At 42.4% G+C, this 6,000-nt stretch overlaps 1 protein-coding gene across 4 annotated transcripts in view; it reads left to right on the top strand.

Annotated features, from left to right (window-relative positions):
- Nucleotides 1-244: 244 nt before the first annotated feature.
- Nucleotides 245-6,000, top strand: part of LOC4577011 (KH domain-containing, RNA-binding, signal transduction-associated protein 2) — a 42,751-nt gene continuing 36,995 nt past the window's right edge. For 3 of the 4 annotated variants that reach the window (XM_061645195.1, XM_061645196.1, XM_061645197.1), the window contains exon 1: nucleotides 245-409. The gene's annotated coding sequence lies outside the window, so the exon portion shown is untranslated. The remainder of the gene's footprint in view (nucleotides 410-6,000) is intronic. The other variant, XM_061645198.1, reaches the window with a different exon arrangement.

The raw sequence follows: 6,000 nt of genomic DNA, 5'->3' as shown, positions 1-6,000 counted from the left end.
ACATCCGCTGGTGCGATATCGTTTTCGGCTGTGAGAGCAAACGATAGCCCATCTCCAGAGCACAGCACATCTGTATCGGGGTTGTTGAGTGAGCTGTGAGCACAAACTGCCCGTGTGTGGAAGCTTTCGACGACGGACGAACGATTCCCGACCGGAGCCGAGAGGAAGCTTTTGCCGAAGCCAGCTATGCTATCCTAGCCGACGGATGCTGCAGCCTTACACGCAACGAGCTCTCATTTTCAACACACACCTGAAACCGACCGGAGCCAGTTCAGTTGAACGAGATCCTTCCGGCAGTTCGGACGCGCGCTCCCGTCTGCTGCGAAAACTACTCGCTGGAGGTTCGGTGTTGCTAGTTTGTGCGAAGGGATTTTTCTCCCCATCTCACCCGTTTGCTGGACAGTGTGTGGTGAGTAGCTTCGCTGTGTCAGAGTGCAGAGCAAGCGTTTGTGTCATCGGACGGGTGGAAGATAGCGGACACCAAAGCCGTGATCCCGTGCGAATCATCAACCCCGCGCAACAACGTCGCAACAGGCTGTTGAAGAGGGGTGCAAGAGCAGCTCAGCACTCCGGTCGGCATGCAAACCGGCTACAGCATCATCTAGTGCGCGTGTGTGTAGTAAGTGTGCGTGTGTACGCTTGGCAACCGCACAGCAACCGCGGTGACGAGACGCAACGGCTCGGGCTGCTTCGCGTTTGGCCCGGGGCCCGGTTGTTGTGAGCGAAGCACGTGCGCGAAGGAAAATTCTCGCACTGTCACACCGTCTTTCCTTTCACCTCTCCGTGGCTGGGTGGGTGGGTGTATGCGTGTGTTTGCGTGTGTATTTGTCAGTGTTATGCTTTCAGTGACCGACCAAAGTTTTCTTTCTTCGCGAACGGCATTTGTTTCGGCAGTGTTTTGCTTCTGCCCTGGTCGCTTTTAGTGCAAAACTGTGAACCCGGCTAAGGTATACGGTCAATGTGGGCGAATAATTATTAAAGTGCAAAGCTCCGTTGCTGAGCAGTTGCCTGTGTGCACATTAAAGCATTAAATATGGCAATAAAGAAACAGTGCGTTACGGTGGTGCTGTGAGTGTTGTACAACATTGCGAATAAAGTTAGCAAAAAACGGCCTTCACTTTTAACTGTTGGCATCCAAGTATGCGGTGTAAGCCAAAACAAATACAAACAAAAAGCGAATCTTATTCTACATCTCATTGTTGTTGAACAAATGGCAATGCAAAATGTGTTAGTGCTAGTTAATCTACAAGTATGTAATATACTTTGTGGAATGATTTGACTAGATTGTTTGCTAGGAAAATCGGCCATCAGCAGTGCTTAGAAGTGAATGACAACATTCCCATGGTAGGATTAACTTTTTTATTGCTTTCTTTATCTTCTTTAATGTTTTTTTTAATTCCATCATTTTGTACACTCTTCCTGCAGATAAAAAGCTAAAGATTTTAAACGTTCACAAAATACATTTTGATTGTAGGATGGTTTCGGATCGAAATTCCAACATTTCCACAAGCAAACCAGAAGCCAAAAACTAAAATTAAGTCAAAATTTTTATTCAATCATCCGAAGCGATTGAAGGGTTTTAAATTGATTTAGTAACTCAACCGTTACATCGATTTACGGCGCCATCGTGAGCCACACTTTTCATTCTCGCTTTGCTCCTAACATTTTGGAGTCTCTTTTAACGTTTGCCTTGCGCTTCATTCGGCGTGGGCGACGGTGGAAGTCTGAGTAGTAGAAGTTGGAGAAGTGAAGAAAACGTTGCACAACATCGTCTTATTGACTTTTTTGTTCCAGATTTATTAGGGATGTGTGCTGAAACCAGTCGCTAGTCCGAACAGCTGTTGATGTTTGATATTGAAAATGTTACTGAAACAATATCCATCCAACGATTGTATGATGTTATAACGCAGTGAAACTGATGGTTTCTTCCATTCAGCCATTCACCGGTTTGATGTACAGTGTGTCTGTGGGTGTGTGCAAAAATAGGAACCAAATTCAAACACAGCCGCCCATACCTTCAGTACCAAGTGCTTTCGCCTCCACGCCCCCCTTCTTATCTCCTCAAACAGTGTGGGCTGGCATAGGCACAACAAAATGAAATTAAATTGTTCGCCATGTTCGGCGAAGGTTGCTTTTAACGCAAATTTTCAATCCTCCACACTTTTCGATCACGAACACGGCGCGTGCAAATGACTGTTCAGTTTGCCCTCTCCGTTGCACACGAGCCCTGTCCTGGAGGCTCTCGTGCTACATGCTGCACGATGCTGCTGCTACGGATGTTTACAAAATGAGATGAATTTGTAACGAAGTTGATCGATGCTGAATTAATTTATTTTCATTAAAAAATAAATTACTCACAGCCTCGGGGCGGCAATGGGTAACCATTAGCTTTCCCCCATCGCTTTCGGACGAGTCTCGGCAGGGCGCAAGTTTTGGGGGGTTTGTGGGAAAAAAAGGGAAAGAAGAAAACACAATCACCCTCGTCAAGCAAGCAAAGGAGGGTTGAATAAATTGGACACGGAGAGTGACATCCTCGCATACGGTACCAAGAATCGTTTGCTGGTGCTTATGGGGCTTAAGGTATGTAAGGGGTTTTTATTCAACTGCCACGCGTTAAAGTGGCTGTCCAATGTATTGGTTAACATAATTTTGGCAAAAATGTTGTTCGTGAGTGTTTACAATTTTAAATAAGAGTGTTTGCTATTTATGTTATGTATGAAGGGATTAGAGTGGGTTTAACCATAGAAGAAATTCTCTAGCATCTCATTCATGTGTTGTTAATTTACTTTTACTGAATTTAACCATTTACATTAGAAATAACCTTATTACGTATTTCCAAAGAAATGAAACATTTTTTTAGCTAGCTGTCACATTTTTGTGACATGAGGTGGTACCATATCATAACATAAACACGACAGAAAGATGCAATATCATATCAAAACAGTATGACAACTGTCTCGGAACAAGAAAGCTATCCTAAATCATGGTTTAACCAAGATGCTCCTGCAGATGTATCCATGTTTTTTTTCAATTCTGTTTTTGAATGGATAAAAAAGCTTCTCAGGGATTATTCAGCATTATTCGTGCAGGAAAACAGCACGTTGTGAAAAGTTATATTTTAAGGTAAACAGTTTTTACGCATATAGGCAGTGTTCGCTCCAATGTTAGTTAGTTTGGTTAGTTTAAGTGGATTTTTGTGACACATTTTTTATTCTTTTTGAGTTACCGTGACTCACATCATACAGAGTCAATTGAAATGAAATGTAAAATCGAAATCCGAGTAAACCATTTGAAATAGTTCATCATACCACACCACGAAACAACAGAAACGGCTCAACATGTTAAAAACCTTATTCACCCTAGATTCACCCTTTTCCTGTGTACGAAAATAATAGACAAAGCTTCATTCTAAAGATAGAAGCAATTTTACGCCCACTTTGCTTTGTACGAAGGACTGGCAGAATCACTCACCGCAGCATACAATTTTATCTGCTTCCCAAATTAAATACCATCTCGAACAATGAAAATTCAACTACAACGACAACCAAAAAAAAACGCATGAAGTGTAAAATGTATTCCGGTTACCGAATCCTCTCTCCATCACTCATTGATCGCTCCGAGAGAAGGAAGCAAGGGTCATTCTAGGGCTTTGCTTGGTGAAATAAATTGAAATGTAAAATTAGTGCCCTTGCAAAAGGATGACGACGCATTTCAATAGAAACACATTTGCCCCGTGCTTAATTCCTTCGAGGAAAATGTAATTAAAAGGTCCCGGCTAGGACGCACGGGTGGCTGAATCATTATTATTGCTATTGATTGTAGTTTGGGGGGGAAACAAGTGAGAGACTCCCAGTGTCCGTGTTGCCATTTCAATTGCGTTACCGTTGGGGGTTTGCGGTTCAACACCGAAACGCAGCAGAATGAGTGCTCATAACCCTTGTTGATGGCCCCACCTAGTAGTGTTTAGGGTGATGCTGGGTACAAAGCTTACCACTGTTACCGAACTCCGAACGAGAATTTCCAATTTGTAGCCTAACCGGCAGTGGTGCGGTGTGGTTTCGCCAACCTCCACAAATCCTAGTCTTCTGCAAAAGCGAACGTTTTAGTAGCTAGTGGAAGGAAGATTGGTTTGATAAGGGAGCTCCTGCCTGCCTCATTTTAGTGCACCTTTCCCGGGTTTGTTTTGCAGATAAATGTGTGTTCCGAAAAACGGGATCGAAATTGTGTAATTTTTAGGTCACCATTTACATAAACTTCAACCACGGATTTGACTATTTACAATGCTAAGAGAGAGAACAAGAGAGAGAGAGAAACAGAGAGAGAGAGAGAGATGAGAAAGAGAGAGAGGGAGAGAAAGACCACGGAGATTGCACAAAATCCGTTGCTTGCGTTAGGCTTGATAGCACACAATCAACTACGAATTAATTGATTTTCATCGATTCCTGTGGGTGTGAGCAGAGCTTGTATGTTACTATTTAGTACTTTATCATCAATATTTGTTCAAAATAGGTTATATTTTCATGTTTTCCTAAAAAAGTCGTCTTGGAGGAAACAAGCATCTTGGGTAACATAACAGTATGAAAACTTATCTACCTTTGTATACTTTTACTAGGACAGGCAATGCCAATTCCGTGCAGGCTGAGCTTTCTCATGCAAGGATTATCTAATTGAGCAGTATTAAGAAACATGTCCACCTCTAAGTGGCACGAGCGTTCATTGTAGTGTAGTAACGCTGTAGTTAATTAGCCATTTGGTTTACGACCATCCCGTGCAATGTGTTCGAAAAGGTACGATACGGCCGCTTGGGTAGGAATTAATCTAGCGCAAATAGTTTCCGGAAAGGTTTCGAGGTAGCAGCGTGTGATTTTGCCAATTTAACAAAGGATGAGAACGGTCCACTCTTCACCGAGCAAATGTAGCTGTTTGGCGAAGCTCGAACGAATGATGCATTGCGAATGCTTTTGTTGAGTTCAGATTAGATGGGATAATTTCTGTACCTTGGCCAAGTTAAGTGAGGAGATAAAATTACCTCTGCTACAGGCCCTACATGGTTTGCTTCCCTTGTACCTCGTCCCGTAAAAATGAGGTCAGGTTTGATGGATTCATGGACGTTGAAGGCCGTGAACCAGGGTAGGCGATCGGTGCGACCGACGCCGTAGAAAGGAACGAAGGCAGCAAAATCATTATTCCACTTGAATGAAGCGTCACAAGCGTAAGATCTGCCACTTGAACTGCCGGTAGAGAGTGAAACGAACCGCAAGGACATCAAGCACTTTGCTCCCTCCGGCAAAGCACTTAACGAAGCAAAATCGGTAGGAGATTAATTCATTCTTTATGGCCACCTTCCAGCACAAAACCGCACAATAAATAGAACCACCGGTAGACAAGAGCCCGGATGCGGGAAACAATGGCAGCCGTTCGGTGGTCGGTTTGACTGGTTTCTTTGCGAAAAGCTTTAAATGTTTTATATCAACATCCAGGGTCCAGCGTAGCGGTGTAGGCATGCCAAGAGATTTTGATGATATGGGTATTTTACTTGAGGCATATTGGTTAAAAATACTACTACACATTGGTTGGTTTTATCATTTCAACTATGTTTTTAAATGGATTTTGGCATTTGGAAACTACACATAACTAATCTAAAAAATCACGCCTGAAAATTAACCTTATTAAAATGCTAACTTTTAACACCAAGTTAACGTCGGTAGAGGATAGCTCATGCAAGCTCTTTTTGTATGAAGAAAAGTTACACATTGTTGCACATGATATATTAAAGTGTAATCACATCGAACTACGAACAAACATCAACAGCTATATCCAATATCAACTCTACTGACAATCTCGGTTGATTGGGGCTGGTTTTCAGTGTTTTAATTAAATACCTCAGTGCTCCATATTTTACGCAGCATACGTTTATGTCTTTCCTTGCAAAATGATAAAAAAAATCATAATCAAATTGTTGAAATATCTTAAAACATGTGGACAAAAAAAATGTATCTT

This window comes from Anopheles gambiae, chromosome 2, assembly GCF_943734735.2.
Source record: "Anopheles gambiae chromosome 2, idAnoGambNW_F1_1, whole genome shotgun sequence".
Classification (NCBI taxonomy): domain Eukaryota; kingdom Metazoa; phylum Arthropoda; class Insecta; order Diptera; family Culicidae; genus Anopheles; species Anopheles gambiae.
The sequence above is the reverse complement of the archived record's forward strand: the minus strand, read 5'-3'. Positions and strand labels throughout refer to the sequence as shown.